The sequence below is a fragment of the Schistocerca serialis genome, chromosome 5, assembly GCF_023864345.2.
Source record: "Schistocerca serialis cubense isolate TAMUIC-IGC-003099 chromosome 5, iqSchSeri2.2, whole genome shotgun sequence".
NCBI lineage: Eukaryota > Metazoa > Arthropoda > Insecta > Orthoptera > Acrididae > Schistocerca > Schistocerca serialis.
This window is the reverse complement of record NC_064642.1, coordinates 205,114,871-205,135,086: the sequence shown is the minus strand read 5'-3', so window position 1 is coordinate 205,135,086 and position 20,216 is coordinate 205,114,871.

Here is a 20,216-nt window from a genome sequence, read left to right as displayed (position 1 = left end):
GCGGGGTGTATACTCTGCAATCCACATCGCAATACAAGGAGAAGAGCACACAGTTCAGTCTCAGTAATGTGACCATCGCCTATGTTCGATGTCAGCATGCAATATCCACTCACAGATGGCAGCATTAGCAGTAGAGGATATATAAAAATCTGTCTGGACGCGGGAAACAGTACAGTCGTTGTCGTAATGCGTAAAGGAGCGATTTATCCGAAATCCAAAATGGCGTGATCAACGGCTTTCGGGCCAATGGTGGAAGCATTTCCGAAATGGCTAAGTTCGTAAACTGTTCGCGTGCCGCCTGATTCGACGCATGGCAGAATGGTGCTATCCAAAACCGGAGCCGATGCATCTGTGGTGTACCACAGGCAATAGATGACACCGGTCAGCGACGGCTGCAGAGATGGGTTCCGGCGTTTAGACGACCAACTGTTGAGAAACTGACCGTCTAGAACTGGATGAACCAAGGGGGCTACCAACAGTGCCTCCTCAACGGCCGTTCAGCGAACGTTGCTGCGCATGGGCCTCTGAAGCAGGCGCCTGGTTCATGCACCCATACTGACTGCCGTCCATCTGCGACGAAGGCTGCAAGTTGCACGCCAACACCGCTACCGGACGTCCATAGAGTGGCGATAGGTGAACTTTTCAGATGAATCACTTTTCATGCTCCATCGGACAGATGGCCATTGACGTGTGCGGCGTGAAACGTCTGAAAATAAACACCCTGTAACAACAGTTGGAAGAGTCCAGCGTGGAGGAGGGAGCATTATGGTCGGGGTGATCTCGTCGTTACGGAAGGCACAGTAGATCAATATAAAGTATGCATCCATCCCTGGGGACCATGCCCACCATTACATACAGTTTGTTTTTCCTCGGTACGATGGCTTCTACCATCAGGACATGCAATGCGTCACAGATCTCACATTGCATGTGCGTGACTCGAAGAGCACCAGGATGAGTTCATCCCACTCCCCTGATCACCAGACTCCCCGGTAAACCCAATCGAGGATCTGTGGGACCACCTCGATCTGGCTGTTCGTGCCGTAGATTATCAGCAGAGAAACTTAACGCTTCTGGCCACGAAACTGGAGTTGGTATGGTTTCACATCCCAGTCGGTATCTTTCATAACCTCGCCGACTTTCATCCTGCACGTCTCGCCGCGGTCCGCAATGCGAAACGGGTAATTCAGGTTTTTGACACTTGGTCACATTAATGTGATTGGGCAGTGTATATCGCAGTAGGATTATCGGCTTTTTATTTGGCTTTATTCATGCCCTAATCTTCCTTACTATCGAGATTCCTAAGCGAGATATACGTTGGTGGCAGAATAAAGGTAGCAAAGTCCTCAACTGGCTTCGTGATAACTACTCGTCTTTCTACCAAATAGTCCCATTTATGTTGCCTGGGCTTTTCTGTTACACTTTCTTATGGTATATATCGAACTGTTTCAATCCTAGAAGCGCTTCTCTACATTTCTTCGATTTCTGTTGTCAAGCCTAATTGATAAGGACTCTGAGTACTGATGCAATACTTGGGAACTGGTCGCAGTAGCATCTCGTACGCAATTTTCCTTTAGAGATACACCACACCTTCCCATAATCCTTCCAACATCTCTAAGTCTTCTGCTCACCTTCTCTATACTAATTTAACGTGGTCGTCCCGTTTCATATCGTTCCTTTACATTGCCCCTAAACAGGGGTGATCTAGATGTCCATCACTAACCTTGTATCCGGATTTCTTTTTATTCCCACTCCTTGTTACACCCATTATCTTAAATTTATCTACAGTTGAAAAAAGCCGTCATTCTCAAATGGAGATTTCGACTAAAATCTTTCTGCATTTCATTTCGATTGCCTAACGGCGATACTTTCTATTAGACAACAGCATCGTCATCAATGAAACTAATAGTCCTGGTAATCCCAACTGATAAGTCTGTGCGAGCCTATTCTCTGTTTCTTGCATGTCAAATATTTTAAGTGTAACTGCCTCCTCTAGGTGACAGCAGTACAAAATGGGACGGAGACCAGCATCTGTGATGTACATTTGTAGACAAATAAATGATTACAAATTCAGAAAACTTTGATGATTTATTCAAGAGAAAGAGCTCTACAAATTCAGAGAGTCAATAACGCGTTGGTTCATTTGTAGCTCTTATGCAAGCAGTTATTCGGCTCGGCGTTGATTGATATAGTTGTTGGATATCCTCCTGAGGGATTTCGTGCCCAATTCAGTTCAGTTGGCTCGTTAGATCGTCAAAATCCCGAGCTTGTGAAGGGTCCTGCCCATAATACTGCAATCGTTCTCAATTTGAGAGAAATCCGGCGATCTTGCTGGCCAAGGTATTGTTTGCAAGCACGAACTCAAGCAGTAAAAACTCTCGCCGTGTTTGGGCTGGCATTATCTTGCTGAAATTTAATCCCAGGTTGGCTTGCCATGAAGGGCAACAAAACATGACGTACAAATCGTCGACGTACCGCTGTATTGTAAGTGTGCCACGCATGACAACGAAAGTCGTCCTGCTATGAAAAGAAGTGGCACCCCAGACCATCATGGCAGTACGGCGGGCGACGGTCACGTTGGTATCCCACCGTGTCTGGGACGTCTCCATACGATTCGCTTGTCATCGGGGCTTAGTTCAAAATGGGACTCATAACTGATGCCAATTCTTCTCCAGTCAATGAGATTAAAGGCCAAAGACGTGTCTGGGGACGCCCCAGAAAGCTCAGGAGAACGTCCAATAACTCTACCAATCAATGGCAAGCCGAATAACTGCTTGCATAAGGGCCAGAGGTGAACCAATGAGTTATTGACTTGCTCAACTTGTGAAGCTCTGTCTCCTGAATAAGTCATCCAATTTTTCTTAAATTGTAATCGTTTGTCTCTACACGCACATGATATCTAACGATTTCCTCTCTTTCAGATAATTCCTTCGCGGTGCGTCGTCTTCTTTTTGTCTTAGGCTGTACTTGTGCATACCGAGTAGTTGGTGTACACGCGACATTTTGTTTCTGTCCAAGAATATCCGTACAGTGTAAAGCACCGAATTTGCCTGTGGTCGTTGCTGTAAAATGTGTCACGAATCGTACACTGCTGAAGTAACCTTCGGAACGCAATACAGCACTGATTTTGCATGGTATGGCTTCGAATTGTCCTTGGTAGATTTCTACAGGTAGGTAGCACAACAAATGTGTAAGCGCAGGTCGCATGGAGCTGATATCCATTAGTGTCCCACACGTGTAGAATCGCGTATAGATCAGGCGAACTTGGTGACCACGAGATCAACGTGAGATCACTATAATGCTCGTCGAACCACTGTATCATAATTCTGAATAGGTGTCACGGACTTTTGTCCTGATAAATGATGCCAACGTTGTTGGAAAGGTCACTATGCATGAAGAGTGTAAGTGGGCTGCAATAAAGTTCACATAGTCCACAGCTGTTATGGCGCCTTGGATTACTGCCATTGGTCCAATGATTGCCCAGATGGATGTGCTACTTAATGGATGTCCCCACAACAAAATACTTCCCCACCAACTTGTGTACATGGAGCGTCCACTCGCCTGGTGTAACAAGAAACATGATTCATTCGACCAGCTGACACAATTCCATGGAACACTCCAATTTCGATGTTCCCATGTCCACTGCAATCGTAACTGACGGCGTCATTGGGGCAAGTTGGGAACTACTCTGGAGCCCCATTTTTAACAATGTGCACTGAACGGTGAGCTCTGAAACACTTGCGCCGTCACCAGAATTGTACTCTGTCGTCAGATCTGCCACAGAACACCACATACCCTGCTTTAAAGAGGGGTAAGGCCTCCAACCTACACATTCTGTGGTTTAGACGTCCAGCGCCTTGTCACCTACTCGCAGTCTTCAACCACTCTCCATAAATGCTCACTACAGTATCATGCTGAACAGCCGACCAGATTTGACGTTTCTGATATGCTCGTTCCCAGGCACTTTGACATAACAATATGTCCTTCGTCTTTTATCAGAGACAAGAGTAACAGCGGATTTCCCAGTTTCCGACCTTGTCGTAGCTATAATGAGTCCACTTTTTTTTCCTTTATTGCTATTCGAATTCCCCAAAGAGGGACCGTGTGGCACCGGATAAAACCACTCTTCAGCCATAGGTTGTACACATCTAATAGAAGTTTTAAAATGAAGAATGGTTGGTTTTCGGGTTCCGCTGAATAGGTCAGGAGTCCACTACACACAAGAGGCGGCTACATGGGCAGCAGGGGCTGTGTAGCGTGGACTGGGCGGGTTTTTAGGTTAGAGGGTCTCGGGAAAACACAAAAAGGGCTTCAGTCACAAAGGGTCCAGGCCGAACACAGAAAGAACGTAGATACAGGAACCATAGATATAACAATTGTAAATTGTCGTCACTGTGTTGGGAAAGTGCCAGGGCTCCAAGTGCTAATAGAAAGCACTGATGCTCAAATCTTTGTAGGCACTGAAAACTGGCTAAAGCCGGAGATAAGTTCAGCCGAAATTTTTGCGAAGAACCTAACCGTGTTCCGAATGGAAAGGCTAAACACTAAACACGGTTGGCGGTGGCGTGTTTGTTGTTGTTAGGTACTTCCTGTGGATTATTATAGGTAGTGGTCATTCTTGGAAACCGAAATAAAATAATAATTGGGTCCTTTTACCGACCTCCCAATTCAGATGATTCATTTGCTGAAAAGTTCAAAGAAAACTTGATCCTGATTTCAAACGCATACCCGATTCTTACAGATGTAGTTGGTGGTGACTTTAATTTGATCTCTATATGTTCGCGAAAGTACATGTTTCATTCCGGAGGTACGCAGAAAACATCATCCTAAATTGTGCTAAACGCATTCTCTGAAAATTATTTCAAGCAGTTAGTTCATGAGCCCACGCGAATAGTAAACGGTTGTGAAAACACACTTGACCTCTTAGCAACAAATAATCCTGAGTTAATAACCAGCATCAAAACGGACACAGGGATTGTCGTAGCGAGATTAAATGTTGTAACCCCCAAATCCTCCAAAAATAAACGAAAAATATGCCTATTCAAAATAACAGATAAAAATTCACTGGACGCCTTCCTGAGAGACAATCTCCACTCCTTCCAAATTAACAATGTAAGTGTAGACCAGATGTGGCTTGAATTCAATCGGCAGCAATTGAGAGATTTATATCAAATAAATTAACAAACGACGGAGCTGATCCTCCTTGGTACACAAAACGGGTCAGAACACTGTTGCAGAAACAACGAAAAAAACATGCCGTATTTAAACAGACGCAAAATCTCTAAGATTGGCGGTCTTTTACAGAAGCTCGAAATCTAATGGCGACTTCAATGCGAGATGCTTTAATAGTTTCCACAACGAAACTTTGTCTCGAAATCTGGCAGAAAATCCAAAGAGATTCTGGTCGTATGTGAAGTATGCTAGCGGCAAGACACGATCATTGCCTTCTCTCCGCGATAGCTATGGAGGTACTATCGAAGACAGTGCTGCCAAAGTAGTTACTGAACACAGCCTTCCGAAACACCTTCACAAAAGAAGACAAAGTAAATATTCCAGAATTCGAATCAAGAACAGCTTCCAGAATTCGAATCAAGAACATGAGTAACGTAGAAGTAGATGTCCTCGGAGTAGTGAAGCAGCTTTAATCACTTAATAAAAGCATTCCACTGTTGAGAACACGATACAATGCTGGGAGGTCATCAGGGCCAGTGGCTTTCCCTCTTTTCATCTCCTCTCTTCATCTCCTTCAGAGCAACCGCAACTTCAACAATATTAATTTCCTTGTCATTCAGCAGCTTACATGGATGGGGAAATTCTTCGGTAGAAATTCTCTCAAAGTAGTTTCACTGGCGCTCCTTTGCTTTATTCCCGTCGAGTATCAGTTCACCAGTTTCGCTGCTGATGCTGTAAAAGTGTTGCATGGCCTGTTGCAACACTCGACAATGAAATTCAAGTGGCGTTCGTGGGAGGCAAACGGGAGTTGAAAGATGTGGTGGGTAGCTAGATAGGTGGTGTCGGCAAATTGCAGGAAGTAGATGGGTGATGGTGATTTAGGAATGTCTGCAGTGTGTAGGGTGTAAAGGAGCAGGGGTCGGACAGAGCTTTGATGCACACCTTGAGATGCATGAAAGCTGTTGGAGTAGGTGTGGTTGATTGCAGCGTATGTAGTGCGGTGGTGAAGAAAGGACGCTATAAAGTGAACGTAGTTAACAAGGGGTGCATAGGTTTGTAGCTTCAAGAGCGGTCCTAAATGCTATCCCTGATCAAAGGCTTTTTGGGTGCCAAGGGACAAGGATGTGGTGAATCCTCGTTTATTTAATTGACGGGAGATAAGATGAATAAGGTGAAGAAGTTGGTCGTCGATGAAATAGTTCAAATGGTTCAAATGGCTCTGAGCACTATGGGACTTAACATCTGAGTTCATCAGTCCCTTAGAACTTAGAACGACGTAAACCTAACCAACCTAAGGACATCACACACATCCATGCCCGAGGTAGGATTCGAACCTGCGACCGTAGCAGATGGAATAGTTGAGACGAAATCAAAACATTTGATGTTGCGGATGGGTAGGTGTGTTGTATGGTACTAATGGATCCGTTGAGTAAAGGTGGTTTCAATGATTTTGCTGAAAACTGACAAGAGGCTGACAGGTCGATAGGACGAGGTCTGTGAGGGTGGTTTATCAGGTCTTAGAAAGAGTAGGACTTCGGATGGTTTCCACTGCACTGGATAATAATCTGTGCATGCGATCGTATTTAAGAGGTGGCAAGGGTTTCTGACAGACTCTGAGACATTCCTTGAGGTGGCGGTAGATAACTATACGGGGATCACAGTTTCGCTATAGCGAGTGTTCGTTTTGTCATCTGTGTTTATTCCTGTTCGTGGAGTGGTGTGTAAGCACTCTGCTCCTTTACACTTATATACTTTTCTTGCAGCGTCACGTGTCCGCAATGCCATCAGAAGGCATTCCGGGGCCAACGGGACATGCGGTCCCCGCAATGAACTTCTGACGTCTTACTAGTCCCTTGCCCGATGTAAGCCGTGAACGCTAGGCTATGTCTGGGGCCAGGCGGGAAACCAGTAAGTTAGTGAAATGATACCAAATGAAGTTGTAAATTTTGTCACATGTTATCGAAGGCGTGAGTCTTTAAACTCGCAGCTTCGAAGCATTAGACACACATCAAAAACGTTTTGCATCACCCCGGTTCCCAGAACTCCTGAAGACAGACATTGACTTTGGATATTGTATCATTGACACAGTCCCTTTGACTGTTCAGAGCTGTCACTAAACCCGTCCAAAGATGTAAACGACCGTGCATGAGCAGCGCCTATTAGACGGTGGGGGTCCGACAGCCGATCAGTTCCAGTCATTCCAGCAGGAAGGAGGTACAGAGCTTGTGTTGTACGTAGTTCAACCATGCCTAGACGGTCAATACCGTGGTTCGATCGCGTCTGCATTGTTACTTTGTGCCAGGAAGGGCTCTGAACAAGCAAAGTGCGCAGGGGTCTCTGAGTGAACCAAAGCGATGTTGTTCGGACATGGAGGAGATACAGAGAGACAGGAACTGTTGATGATATGCCTCACTCAGGCCGCCCAAGAGCTACTGCTGCAGTGGATGACCGCTACCTACGGATTATTGCTCAGAGGAACCCTGACAGCAACGCCACCATGTTGAATAATGCTTTTCGTGCAGCCACAGGACGTCGTGTTATGACTCAAACTGTGCGCAAGAGGCTGCATGATGCGCAACCACTCCCGACGTCCATGGCGAGGACCATCTTTGCAATCACGACACCATGCAGCGTGGTACAGATGGGCCCAACAACCTGCCGAATGGACCGCTCAGGATTGGCATCACGTTCTCTTCACCAACGAGTGCCACATATGCCTTTAACCAGACAATCGTCGGAAACATTTTTGGAGGCAACCTGATCAGGCTGAGCGCCTTAGACACACTGCCCAGCGAGTGCAACAAGATGGAGGTTCCCTGCTCTTTTGGGATGGCATTATGTGGGGCCGACTATGCTGCTGGTGGTCATGGAAGGAGCCGTAACGGCTGTACGATACGTGAATGCCATCCTCTGGCCGACAGCGCAACCATATCGGCAGCATATTGGCGAAGCATTCGTCTTGATGGACGAAAATTCGCGGCCCCATCGTGCACATCTTGTGAATCACTTCCTTCAGTATGACGACATCGCTCGACTAGAGTGGCCAGCATGTTCTCCAGACATGAACCCTATCGAACATTCCTGGGATATTTCCTGGCAGATTAAAACTGTGTGCCCGACCGAGACTCGAACTCGGTACCTTTGCCTTTCGCGGGCAAGTGCTCTACCATCTGAGCTGCCGAAGCACGACTCACGCCCGGTCCTCACAGCTTCACTTCTGCCAGTATCTCGTCTCCTACCTTCCAAACTTTACAGAAGCTCTCCTGCGAACCTTGCAGAACTAGCACGCCCGAAAGAAAGGATACTGCGGAGACATGGCTTAGCCACAGCCTGGGGGATGTTTCCAGAATGAGATTTTCACTCTGCAGCGGAGTGTGCGCTGATATGAAACTTCCTGGCAGTTACTACATTGTGTGCCCGACCGACACTCGAACTCGGGACCTTTGCCTTTCGCGGGCAAGTGCTCTACCATCTGAGCTACCGAAGCACGACTCACGCCCGGTCCTCACAGCTTCACTTCTGCCAGTATCTCGTCTCCTACCTTCCAAACTTTACAGAAGCTCTCCTGCGAACCTTGCAAAGTGAGTCGTGCTTGGGTAGCTCAGATGGTAGAGCACTTGCCCGCGAAAGGCAAAGGTTCCGAGTACGAGTCTCGGTCGGGCACACAATTTTAACCTGCCAGGAAGTTTCATATCAGCGCACACTCCACTGCAGAGTGAAAATCTCATTCTGGAAACATCCCCCAGGCTGTGGCTAAGCCATGTCTCCGCAGTATCCTTTCTTTCAGGAGTGCTAGTTCTGCAAGTTTCGCAGGAGAGCTTCTGTTAAGTTTGGAAGGTAGGAGACGAGATACTGGCAGAAGTGAAGCTGTGAGGACCGGGCGCGAGTCGTGCTTCGGTAGCTCAGATGGTAGAGCACTTGCCCGCGAAAGGCAAAGGTCCCGAGTTCGAGTCTCGGTCGGGCACACAGTTTTAATCTGCCAGGAAGTTTCATCTCAGCGCACACCCCGCTGCAGAGTCAAAATCTCATTCTGGATTCCTGGGATGGATTGAAAAGGGCTGTTTATGGACGACATGACCCACCAACCACTCTGAGGGATCTACGCCGAATCGCCGTTGAGGAGTGGAACAATGTGGAGCGACAGTGCCTTGATGAACATGTGGATAGTATGCCACGACGAAGACAGGCATGCATCGATGAAACATGACGTGCTACTAGGTATTAGAGGTATGGGTGTGTATAGCAATCTGGACCACCACCTCTGAAGGTCTCGCTGTATGGTAGTACAACATGCAATGTGTGGCTTTCATGAGCAATAAAAAGGGCGGAAATGATGTTTATGTTGATCTCTATTCTAGTTTTCTGTACAGGTTCCAGAACTCTCAGAACCGAGGTGATGCAAAACTTTTTTTGATGTGTGTAATTGTCTCAAATAGTAACTCGCTTCGCAACAGCGACGGTTGTTGTTATCTCGTGGGTAGTAACCACCTTCAGAGTTACAGGACACACACTTGTATGTACGATAGGTCCCAGATATACGAGTATACAGTCCAGCCTTGTCTGCGCTCATGTCACAGTATACGGTGTAGCCTCCCCACAGATAAAATATGTATAATGTATAACATTCACATTCAGTGTAACCTCCCCAACAGTTTACTTCCGTAATCTCGCAATGATAACGTGACTAACTTCTCAATAAAATTGTGGCTCACTTATAATCTTTCAATAATTAACTAACTGTGAATCTAAACTGCTAAATTTGGACGTCAGCAGTGCTGCGTCGTGGCCCTGAAAGATCATTCTGAATAAATTGAAAAATCTTACCTCAATGAAGTCGCCGGATAATGCGTATATATCTGCTCCTATAAGAATTTTTTTTGGCACATCCCAGTGCAATGCTGGCCGCTAGATTTGTCATGTATAATAGGAAACGACTGATTTTTCTTTACGATAATCGGGATGACCATGGATTGCAGAAATTAGTAAATTCAGATGAATGACTGTCAAAGAGTTGCTTTTATAAAAAAGATTATTATTAAAAGATTTTTTTACATTTACATGGGACTTGATATAACAATAGTACAAAGTTAGTTGTAACAAACTACATATGCGCGCGGCTGCTTTTACCTTATACTACATAACTCAGGCACCGCCATCGCTCCCCACGACCGTCCCACCCAACTTCATACACACGACTGCTAGCAACTACTTACTCCTACTGACGCTGCTCTTACTGCAGCCAACACTGCTCTCTGGTCTGAGATTCTCTTATAGCTTACATATCGCAGCCAGCGCGAGAGCAATCCATCGATATTAGATCTGCTCGAGTGCGCTATCAATAAATTCCTTTGTCATGGACCTCTTACGACGAGCTGCATTTGTCAAGTTGTGTGTAATAAAAAATTCGAATCATACAGTAAACGAATATATTTCCCTTCCCAATGACCATAGCTACTGCAATCCTATTCCATGCTACGCTTTCTAACAAGGGTAAATATCAGTATTTCACGTTTTGTCTAACACACTTCTTACACAGATTTCCGAACATTTCTCGGTAAAAGCTCTTAAGTACATCTATTTCTAATAAAGAAAACCATTCCGTCATGTAATGTGTAAGACATTGTCATAGATGTTCATATATATTTTTGTTTTTGAACAGGTCCTTCAAAACTCTATGTAATAATTTTCTTACTCAATGATGTGCGGTTTCCTATTTCTTTAATCGTTCTAAACAGTAACACTTATAGAACAGCTGTATCAGACGATCAGTAACGCATTATAGTGTAGTCTACAGTTATTGTCGTTGATGTGTAAATGTACAAGTAGTTATGTAGATTCCAGGGAGCACTCGTTAATAATGTAATATTACCCGAAGCGTCGTTGTCTAGTATTATTCCGGTGCTCTTACTGCTTCTTGTGTCGATAAGGTCCGTGTAATCTGTAATAGAGAGGAAGAAGTTTCAATATTGAATTGTCAATTTTGATTACATAACGGACCTCCTCTCAGGTCCTTTGGAAGCTTTTTCGAAGCGAAATTCGCATGTAAGATAGGAACAACCTATTCACCGGAAAAGGTATGAACCAGCAGCTTTACCATCGCCTATCTACTTATGTCGCAGAGTGTGCCATGTAATCGTAGTTAGCACAAAGTGGATATTTGCGTTTGAGTGCACACATTGATGAGAGGTATCGATAGTGTGAACCTTTGTGACGGATAGTGACGTGAGTAATGAACACGTACTAAGTAACATTTGTACCTGTAGAAGACTAAATTCCATGTTACATTCTGTTAGTGAGGCACATAATTGCAATTTGCCAAGCAGTTCAAAAAGTTAATTTCTTGAATTTGCAAACACAGACCTTTTTATTGAGCATTAACGTTAAACATTTCTTGGAAATATTTATTCTTAAATTATTTGAAGAAATAATCGTGATTGTCAAATAACTGAAAGTGTAGTGAGACAAAGATCATGCCAGGCAAATTAAGAAAAGATAGACTAAGGAAAGTTCTTTGTCCGAGTCCTCGTGATAAGATACGGCCTAGAGCAGGTGTTCCCAGACGGTGAAACATAACATCGCTGGCGGTACGCAAGGACAATTCAAATGGTACGCATACAAGCAAACCAACCATATACTGATATAAGTAAAAATAGTCTCTTACGTTACTTCATTTTTAAAGTAAAGTGATAATTCGGAAAGCGATTGATAAAAGTAGCATCTGTACAACGTTAAAGAAAATGGATTTATGCAGAATGTCTGTTCCGGATCGTAGCCTCCCCACCCCTCCTTTCATTACTCCCAGTTGTCTTGGCCGGGAATGATTCGTCTTGTTTTGACGTTGGTGATATTCTGATCGCGTCTTGTCGGTGGTTATTCGAAAGTTTTCGTGCTTCTTCCTAACTGCTACCATCTTATGCAGTGTGCTGCAGTAGTCATTACGCAGTGAACATTTTGTTGTTGTTATTGCCGCTTCTTGGACGTTACGTTAAATTGCATTGTGATACGAAAGAAAGCTTTAGTCTAGAGTGCGCGTATTGAGACGAGCGATTCTTGTCTAATTGAAGTGTAGACTTAAACTTACTTGTGTGACATATACGTGTTTTACGTTGGCTATGGAGCGATTTTGAAGCCCGGAAGCTCCTTGTACCTCCAAGGATGCAGTTATAAAACCTGTACCAACACCTAACCGCAAGTATAATGCAAGCTAATTGCAGTTGGGCTTTTCAGTAAAGGCCGGTACAGAAACCAGTGATAACCCAATTCCCCAGTGTGTTGTATGTGTATAATCGCTTTCAAATCAAAGCATGAAGTCTTCTTTATTAAAAAGTCATAGAATTTTTAAAACCTTTTGACTTTTTTCAAAGAAAATTGCGTTTTGTAAAAAAGAATCCAAATGCATGATAAATTTTACTAATACTGATACTAATTTCATAAAAGCCTCACACCTGGTATGTTCAGACTTGCAAAAGAAGAAAAACCTCACGCAGTTGGTGAGTCTCTCTTAGTCGCACAGCTAGAGACATGGTACAAGCAGTTTTTGGCGAAAAGGTGGCCAAAGAAATAAAAAAAATCCGTTATCCAACAATACGGTAAAAAGGAGAACTAAAGAAATGTTGTTACAACTGCAAGAGTGCACTATTTCGCTCTTCAAACAGATGAGAATATATATGTCACAAACTTGGCGCATTTACTCGTTTTGGTACGTTTTTACTATCGTGAAAACATAAGAGAAGAATTTTTGTTTTGCAAACCGCTTAAGCCAGATACTACAACAGAAAACAATTTCAATATAATTTGCCTTTATTGGTTAAAAGTAGGTATTCTGTGGAAAAAAAAGTCCCAGCAGAATAGTCGAGTAGATATATATGTACACACAGGACCGGGGCAATGTAACAGGCGTGACAGCAAAAGTGAGGAATATTGCACCTGGTTGTCAGAAGGGTCTTGTACAGGGTTATTCTAAATGATGGACCCATTCTCAAAAATCGTATGTATTCAAGTACAAATCCAAAATGAAGAAGCTTTATACCAATGAAAAGAGGAATTTTCAAAGTTTTTGGCGGGCGGCGGCGGCGGCGGGCGGGCTTTATAGTTTCAGAAGCGGCCGGTAGAATTCGCGCCGTAATGGAGTCGTCATTCCGTTTCAGTGTCAGTTGTGAGTGAGATGGCGACTGTGGAGCACAAGGTTTTCTGCGTTCTTGAGTTCGCAACAAGTGAGTCGCAAATTGCAGAGCAGCAGGTATTTCGTACCAAATTCGGTATTCAACTACCAACTAGCAAAAGCATTAGTCGTTGGTTTAAGCAATTTAAACAGATTGAGAGTGTGTGCAAAGGAAAAAGCACAGGTCGACCGTGTGTGTCAAGAGGATAATGTCCGATGGATTCAAGAAAGAACTTGGAATACTCCAATCAACTGTATGGGAAGTTCTGAGACTGCGTTTGCAGTACAAGCCTTACCGATTACAACTCGTGCAGGCTCTCAACCCCAATGACAAAGAGAAGCGTCTCTCATTTTGTGGTTACGTGCTAGCAAAGATGGAGGATCACGCATTTCTACAGCATGCAATTTTTAGCGATGAAGCGACTTTACACCTTAGTGGGAAAGTCAACAGACACAAAGTTCGCATATGGGGTTTGGAAAATCCACATTCACCATTGCAGCACGAAAGAGACTCACCAAAGATCAAAGTGTTCTGAGCCGTTCAAAGGTTTATGGACCATGTTTCTTTGTGGAAAGAACTTTAATGGGAATCACGTATCTGGACATGTTGGAACAATGGCTGTTCCCTCAAGTTATGGATGTTTCCCAGGACTTCATTTTTCAACAGGATGGAGCTCCGCCCCATTGGCACCATGATTTTTGAATGACTCCCTTCCTGAGCGCTGGATCGGTAGCAGGGGTCTTGAGGATCTGGCTCTGCACTTCTGGCCACCAAGATCTCCTGACCTCACACACTGCAACTATTTCTTATGGGATTATGTGTAGGAAGCTTTTTATGTACCGCCTCTAGCAACCACTCTGAACGATCAGCTGAACTGGATCACTGCTGCCGTGCACTCAGTAACAGCAGATACGCTTTTGCGTGTGTGGGACAAGTGTGGGTACCGTGTCGATATTTGCTGTGCAGCCAACGGTGGCCACATTGAACATGACAGTTATCACATTTCTAATTATTAAATAATTATTAAAAACTAATTAATTACAAATTATTAAACTGATATCAAACATTATGAAAGAAACATAGAAACTTATTCTTTTCATTGATGTCAGGCTTGATCATTTGGATTCGTACTTGAATAAATACGAAGGTTTGAGAATGGGTCCATCATTTAGAATATCTCTGTATAATACACTGAGAAGCATTGGATTCTAAGATTATGTGTGAAAATCTTCGTATTGTTTTGACGGATTCTATAAAGCTCATAAACGTCACAAGGTAAGGATGGGCTCTAAATTTACAGCTATTTATAGCACTGTTTGAATGTATGGATGAATATTTTGAAGGTAAATTTAAAAGTTTGCTTCTTCATACTGAAGTAAGATGGCTGTCTCGTGGCAAGATTAAACAGTACATCTGAACTGAGGTCCGAGGTTTCTCAGTGATAAAAACAATGACATGAAGATCTTTTTCGCTGGCGATCAGTGTCAATTTTTAAAGTTTGTTAATCAACTGAATTAACTTTGATCAGTTTTTTTTATTCCTGTAAATGCTGAAACTGTTGACCGAGATATCGATATTTCGTCCCGGTAACGTCGCCGTATTTCATGAATGTCGATATAATATATATGAATGTTTTTAGGAATTTGCCCATCCCTATGCTGCAGCACTACCACCTTCCCAGAAACGCCATGACCACGTCACATATGTAACTGCACCCTCATTTAGAGTCATGAATAATGAAACAGTATTTTTAATTGATTTTCAAAATGAGTGTGTGCCTTATCGTTGTATCACAGTCCTAACCCTGCTGAAGCTAACATGCATCAAATGATTGTGTCGCGTAACTGAGCATCAGGCAATAATAATTCCGGCTTGCCAATGACTCGCATTTCTTCCATTTATTTTTCTACCACAATATCTAAATTAATAATTTCCACAATCGTTTGGCGAATCACTGCCCGCCTCACTGCGCTAAAGTTGGACAGCAGAATTAATGAAGTTATTATTATTAATATGACTATGGTTACTGTATATCATACTATGTATCGTTTCATAGCGCGTATGGTCGAATGTGTTGAAAGAGAGTGAATGCATCATTTTAATTTATTTTCAGCGTCTGTTTATTCGATGCTGCTTTATTCTCTGTTTGATGGCGACGAATACTATCTCCTGTCAGTTTGTCACTGACGATAGTTCTTTTCTTCGACCGGACTTACCAAAAATTTCTAGGAAAATTTCGTATTTAGCTTTTTTTTTCATCCTGCCACAATCGCTCAAGTAGAGTAATAGCAAAGAGAAAGAACACACACAATTCAAGAAACCAAAAGTCACGGTTTTTACCTCGACTGTTAAATTAATTAAGGAGTTTATATTGCGTACGTGGAGGGCAGTGCAGTACAGGAGAGGGTGAGGAAATGGAAAAAGAAAGATTGAAATATGCTTGTTCTGTAATCGGGCGGATAGACAAAATAAGAAACGAACTTCTTGGAAACTTTCAACACCAGATAGAACAATTTTTTGGAAGAAGTACTAATTAGATTAGATTAGACTATATTAGTACTTGTTCCATATATCATGTATAAGACACTTCATAATGATGTGGAACATGTCAGGTTAATAAAAGGTGTCTATACAAGATATTACATTACACAAAATATTACATGACACTTAATATTTTAATTTTTTGTGGGGGTTTGGGAAATTACCCACTTACTATATCCAAAAATTCATCTAATGAGTAGGAGTTGCCATTAAGAAATTCTTTTAATTTCCTTTTAAATGCTATATGGCTATCTGTCAGACTTTTGATGCTATTAGGTAAGTGACCAAAGACTTTTATGGCAGCATAATTTACCCCCTTCTGAGCCAAAGTTAGATTTAACCTTGAGTAGTGAAGATCATCCTTTCTCCTAGTGTTGTAGCCATGTACACTGCTATTACTTTTGAATTCGTTCTGATAGTTAATAACAACTTTCATAAGTGAATATATTCATTGTGAGGCTACAGAGAAGATCTCTAGCTCTTTAAATAAGTGTCTGCAGGATGATCTTGGATGAGCTTCAGCAATTATTCTGATTACACGCTTTTGTGCAGTGAACACTCTTTTACTCAATGATGAGTTACCCCAGAATATGATGCCATACGATAGCAGAGAATGAAAATAGGAGTGGTAAGCTCATTTACTGAGATGTATATCGCCAAAATTTGCAATGACCCTAATAGCATAAGTAGCTGACCTCAAACGTTTCAGCACATCCTAATTGTTACCTAATGTGGTAATTAAACGAACAGTAGAGGATAACTGCTGTGAAAGAAAGTGGGATTGGAATATGCCGAAGAGATTATAGACAGAACGGCGGACGCAGTACTCCAGTAAAAGTAGAAATTTGTTTTCCTTCATTTGGCCTTCCCCTGCTATTTGGTGCATGTACATGCATCAATTTTTATTTATTTACGTCTTGTGTTTACTGCAAATTTTACTATGACGCTGAAATAATAAAGAAAATGGTCATCCAGATAAACATATTATGCACATACTTTTTGATGAATGCAGTCATTTAGTTAAATGTTTATTTCAAGAATTACACTGTGCTTCTGGATACCAGTGCGGTCGGTGAGTACTGCAGGTCAGAACAAATTTAAATCGTAAGGAACAGGGACAAAATTGTACATAATGTGTCTCTTTGAAAACAGCCAGTGGCAGATGACATCGAGGAATTGAATACTTTTTGTTAACAGCGAAGACTTTACGAGTACTTGTGCTAAACCGCAACAAGATATACTGATAAGACAAACCATCGCGATCACTGTCCGCCGCGATATTGACTGCCTGCAGCTGGCTTTCCGGGTGCAGACGAATGGGGAATCATTCCGACGGCGATAAGGGCCATAATTTAGGAATTCACTCACATAAGCGATTTTGACGAAGGTCAGATTGTTTTTGCCCGGTGCCTGGAAAGGAGCATCTCTGATACGGCGAATCTGGTCGGCTGTTCGCATGCTACGTTCCTGAACATCTATGGAAAGTGATTGAAGGAAGGTGAACAACAAGAAGGTGACTAGGAGTTGGACGTCCACGCCTCATTACAGAATCTGAAGGTCAGAGGCTCATTCACTGTGTAAAGCAGAGCAGGTGGTGACCTGTGCTAGATCTAACGGCAGAGTACAATGCTGGTGAAGCACAAGTGTTTTTGAGCAAGCACATTGTTGAACATGGGGCTTTGCAACAGACGACCCCTATATGTTCCCATGTTGACCCAGCGACATCGTCAGTTACGACTGCAGTAGGCACGGGATTATGGAGATTAGATCGTGTATTAGTTGAAACGGTCTCTTGGTACGATGAACCACGTTCCCTGTTACACCATATCGATGGTCGTGTCCGTATACGCCCTCATCCCGGCGAGCAGTTGCTTAAAACATGCAGTGCGCCGTGCACGCACACTGTTGGGGGCTCTTCTGTGCTATGAGGGGCATTTATCTGGGCTACCATGGTGCTGTAGAGTAGGCGAACTTTATTGCACACCACCTACATCCCTTCATGCTTGGTGTCTTGCCGAACGGTATTGGGCCAGCCGCGGTGGTCTAGCGGTTCAGGCGCTCAGTCCGGAACCCCGCGACTGCTACGGTCGCAGGTTCGAATCTTGCCTCGGGCATGGATGTGTGTGCTGTCCTTGGGTTAGTTAAGTTTAAGTAGTTCTAAGTTCTAGGGGACTGATGACCACAGATGTTAAGTCCCATAGTGCTCAGAACCATTTGAACCATTTTTTTCGAACGGCATTGGCGTCTTCTAGTAAGTCAAATTTCCGTGACACAAAATCATAATGGTACTACAGTGGTTTGATGAGCGTTATAGCAACCTCACGTTGATGTCTTAGTCACCAAATTCGCCTGTTATGAATCCGATGGATCACATCTTGCATCCGAGCGCACGACCAGCTCCGAGCGCACGATCCACCAGTCTTTAAATTCAGGGAATTCTGTGACCTGTACCTAGACATCTGGTGCCTCATACCTCCAAAAACATACCTGTCGGTCCATTCCAAGCAGAATCACTGCTGTACTGCATACTAAATGAAGAACCAATACTCTATTAAACAGGCTGTCGTAATATCTTGGGTCACCCTCCTATGTCAGAATGAGCGTCGTTTAAAATGAAACAATGGAAAATCCAGCATGGAATAACGCCAATATTATGAAAAGGACAGATTGCTGCGACTAAGCATCTGCTCTATATCGTGAGTAACAATTCGATGACAAGTACTAGCTAAAAATTACTATTACATTTGTTCGAAGGGTGCTTTTACACATCCATTGTTTGCAGAGGGCTTCTAGAGTTCTTGGTTATCATTGCTGGTCAATGAAGTGCTTGTGTTATCTACGGTAATTTCTTAGGCTTAACGTAGATTATGGTGGAAGCGGTTGACATTATTGTTCGAGGCAGAAGTAGAGCGATTGCTTTTATATGTCTGTCAGTTTGTCTCTAGTAGTAGTACTTTCTTACCCTGTATGTAGGTTACATCAGAAATACGTCTATTAATTTTGGAATGGGAATTCCACGCACCAAAACAAGGAAAAAGTCTGCATTAACGTATATTCGAAAATTCTTGATTTTTACTTACTACTGGAAGAAAATTTTGTGAATCTTTCAAGTCATAACCACAGAAAAAATGTTCAGTATGTCTCCTTCTTGCTTTTACACATACATTGTTTGCAGAGGGCTTCTAGAGTTCTTGGTTGTCATTGCTGGTCAATGAAGTGCTTGTGTTATCTACGGTAAGTCGGTAGATTTATTCTTCCAAAACCCTAATACCAAGTTTTATAAGGAACTTAATTTTATTAGTATCCCATTTTAAGACGCATTTTACAGCTTATAAACAACTACATACTAAAGTGTGATCCCTCATATTAATTCAAAAACAAAAGATACAATACAGTAACTGTTACTACCGTCACACCCAACCACAAGATGTTGAATGTTTCCCAAAAGGTCAGTTTTTAGGAAGTTCCTCATATGCTCTGACTCTCTCAGAGCCCCTCACAACAAATGTAGTAAGCAGAAAAAATTATTGAAATTGACCAAGAGGACTTACAGCAGACATAAAAACCAAGGCAAAACCGTGTCATTTTGCCAGGTATTTGGACACGTCGGGATATGGGTAACCATGCAGCTGACAAAGTAGTCAAATAAGTGTACAGAGGAGGCACTGTGTTTCGGTGTGCCACGGTGTCATCTCACTGTTGGACAAAAGGATCATGCGTCTGTAGGTAGATGAATGGTTGGAAACGGTTAAACAAACTTCAGCGAATCAAATTAAGCGTCCAGGCGTGGTGAACATCACGCCTATGATATAACGTAATGACCACTAGGTTAAGAAGGGGACCCTGTACACTGGCATACTGTTTCCTCTTCGTCCGGATCATACAGCAGTACGGCGAGGTTGTGGAATAACCATTTTTGTATTCGGTGGTTGGTTGGTTGGTTTGTTAATTTGGGGCAGCGGACTAAACAGATAGGTCATCGGTCGCAGTGGATTAGGGAAAGATGGGAGAGGAAGTCGGCCGTGCCCACTCAAAGGGATCATCCCGGCTTTTACCTGAAGCGATTTAGGGAAATCACGGAAGACCTAAATTAGGATGGCCGGACGTGGCTTTGAACCGTCGTCCGTTTTTGTGTGGTTCAAATGGCTGGAAGCACTAAGGGACTTAACATCTGAGGTCATCAGTCCCCTAGACTTAGAACTACTGAAACCTAACTAACCTAAGGGCACCAAACACATCCATGCCCGAGGCAGGATTCGAACCTGCGACCGTAGCAGCAGCGCGGTTCCGGACTGAAGTGCCTAGAACCGCTCGGCCACATCGGCCGGCCACTTTTGTATGCTT